The sequence below is a fragment of the Asparagus officinalis genome, chromosome 7 (assembly GCF_001876935.1).
Source record: "Asparagus officinalis chromosome 7, Aspof.V1, whole genome shotgun sequence".
Classification (NCBI taxonomy): domain Eukaryota; kingdom Viridiplantae; phylum Streptophyta; class Magnoliopsida; order Asparagales; family Asparagaceae; genus Asparagus; species Asparagus officinalis.
Window position 1 is genome coordinate 45,593,606 of NC_033800.1, and position 3,612 is coordinate 45,597,217.

Below are 3,612 nucleotides of genomic sequence, written 5' to 3' on the forward strand. Positions count from 1 at the left end.
ATCAATTCCATATCCGGCGAAGTTCAACCTAATTAACTTCATGCCGTTTAATGGGATGGGTTCCCCCACACAATATTTGATTTACTTTAAATCACACTTGGGAGTAATCTCCGGCAATGAGCCTCTGATGGTGCGGTCATTCGTCGGCCCTCTTCGCGGAGCCGCCTTCGATTGGTATCGCCGCCTCAAGCCAGGTAGCGTAAATAGTTGAGATGACATGGAGACCAAATTCCTCACCAATTTCTTCGATGACGACACCGAGATATCTATCGGATCGTTGCTGGACGAGAAACAGAAGGACGGGGAATTAGTCGACACCTTCGTCAAGAGGTTCCGGAACAATGCGATGAACTGTCAGGACCCGATCACTGAGGAGTTCATCCTCCAGACTTGCCACAACAACCTTGCACTGGACGTGTTGGAAGCAATGGGAACAACACCGTCTGATACTTGGAAAGACTTGAAGGTGCGCGGTGAACAAGCCGAACGCTTCCTCCGAAGGAAGAAGGCCGAGAGGAACCGACCGACGGTTAATCCGCTCACTGCTGATGGTGCTAATCAAACGGCACAACAGCAATCCCGAAGGCAGCAAAAGACTTCAGGTCCGAGACTCCAAAGAGAGTATTCCTTCAAGGATGAAGATGTTCCAGCCATCTTCGAATCCCTCCTTGGAAGCAACAAGATCAAGCTCCCACCTATCACAAATCAGGAGGAAGCTGACAATACTGCAGATCCGAAGTACTTCGCGTACCACAGGAGGATCCTTCATCCCACCAATGCTTGCTTTACTTTAAAGAATAGCATCCAAACCTTGGTTGAAGCCGGCGTCATAACGCTAGGATAAGCCAAATAAGAACGGCGACACTCCGAAGAGTATACGAGTAAAAACTGCTTCTCAACACTCCAAAGAGTATATGAACGGTCGACCGCCGCGGTCGACCGCGAATGACTGTAAAGGATTTAGCTCTCGGGTTTGTGATTCGGTCGCCCGCCGCGGTCGACCGTGAGACCTGCGCGGTCGACCGTCGCGGTCGACCGTCGATGTTTTCTGGGTTGGGCTTTGGTTTTTGACCCGATTCGTTTCTGAGTTATATATAACTCAAAACTTGATTGTTTAGGGTAATCTCAAGGACGATTTTGAGCAGCCTTGAAGAGAGAATTGTTGCATCCAATTGTGGGAGAGTTGTGAGAGATCTAGAGCTTTGTTTTAGGGTTTGATCTGAGAGATTTGTAACTCTACTTGTATTCTCTGATTTCTTATAGTAAGAACTCCCCTCTCCTTGCCCCGTGGACGTAGGCAACTTGCCGAACTACGTAAATCTCTTGTGTTATTTGGTGATTGTGCTTGTTTATTTGGTTGTGATCTCTCTTGTTTGGATTGTGTGATTCGACCGCTTCCGCGCCGCGCACAACAGAGGGTAGCATGTGTTTATGATATAAAAATATTATTTAGCACCTTGGTTTACTTAATCTGGGACTCAAAATCTCCAACCTTGGACCAATTGCTGTTAAAATTTGAGATCAAATTTGGGACAACTTTATAATGTTTAAATACAAATCTTAGCTAAACTAATGCCTTACTTGTGAAGTCTCATTTGATAAGCTATAGGACAATTCTGTATATAATCTAAAATTTGAAACAATATAATAACATAAGTTTCAAGTCTTAGCTAGACTGATTAACTTTTAGCTTTATTCATCTTCATTCGTTAATCATAAAATAGGAATCCAAAGTCATCTTATAACGAGTAGTTAAAAAATAAAGTTCAGTTGAACCATTTTTCTCTGTTCAGATTTAGGTTCATCAAACCATTTAATTGTGGATTTCTTACAATATTATTAGATAAAGTTCCTCTTAAAAAATGGTCAAATCTTTTCAGAAAACAAATCAGATAATAGGATAGTGATAAACTAAACACTTTTAAATTTTTCCTTATAAGAGCTATATACCATATCATACTCCCTTTAAAAGCACGAGTTCGAAAAATCTTTTTTAGACAAATATACCCCTTTATAGTTTGAACTACCTTATCTATAATCAAATTCTAATTTTTAATGGTTAATATTACCCTTCACTATTTTGAATATTTTATTTATATCTTAATCTATCCTAATCATAATCATATCTTATCCTAATCCTATGTGAACCATGTTTAGCTTAACAATTTAAAAAAACTAATATTAATAAAATATATAACACATAAAAATGATATTAGTTTGTTAAGATAAAGAAAATACAAGTAGATAACATATTATAACATATGAAGTATTGCAAAAAAATCATAAAAAGTTTTAAAATTGCATAAAAGACCCTGAAAAGTTCAAAACTATAAAACTCATCCAAATGTCTCAAAACATAAAATAAAAAACATGAAATTAAAAAATTAACATCAGTTTGCAAAGAATTTAAAATTTACAGTTAACACCTCAATGTATTAAAAATTATAGAAACACCCTCAAAAGTTTAAATTACAGACAAGCACATTACAATTCTAAAATTTTAAAACTTACAAACAACACAGATGAATTCAAGAGATTATCATGATATACCTAAAATTTTTGATATTTAAATTTAAATTTTTTAATTAACACCCTCAATATCTCAAAAATTATAAAAACCTTCAAAAGTTCAAATTATAAAAAACCACCCTAAAATTCTAAAATTTGTAAATAAAATAAAACACCTTCAAAAGTTCAAATTATAAAAAACCACCCTAAAATTCTAAAATTTGTAAATAAAATAAGATAAATTCAAGATATTACCCTTAGACACCTAAAAAATTAAAATTTGTCAAAATTAACCTCAAAATTTTTTAAAAACTCCTTTAAAATTTAAAAATCGTAAAAAAAAACTCTAAATTTTCAAAAATTTTAACTCGCACATATCAAATTCGTCGATTGGTAGACCGCTGAAATTTAATATTTTTCAAAATTAATCTATAGTTTTAATAATTGCAAAAGACACCCTCAAAATTTTAGAGTTACAAGAAATATACTAACATTTAAAAAATTACCACCAACACATGAAACATAGAATTTACAACTACCAAACTTAAAAGTAAATTTTTTTAAAAACTCTTTCAAAATTTTAAAAATTATAAATCACACCCTCAAAGTTCAAAACCACAAAAATGGGCTAAAATTTTAAAACTTGGCAAAGAAAAGTGTAATTGTTTGGTATTTTTCATATATATATATATATTAAAATTTCTAATTTAGGGATTTACTATCCATTTTCAGCATCTAAGAATAGTCTAAGTTGATACTGGTAAACAAAAACAATAAGAATTGATTAAAAACATCCGGTTAATGGATAAAATTTTTAAAAATATTATAGATTAAAAATTATCGGCACTATATAAATTAAAGTAATTTCATATAATTTTAGTAATAAGTTGGGGTAGCCAAAATACATTCGTAACATTAATTGATAGATGTTTAAATCCATAGAAATGATAAAACACTATAATATTATACCTTAGCATTAATTGATTTTAATTTAGAAACTTTAATCTTTGACGTTAATAATATTTATAGGGTAAAAGAATACAAGGAATTACATATGGAGAAACTATTAGAATATTTAGAGATAACTTTAAAAGAATTGAGTTA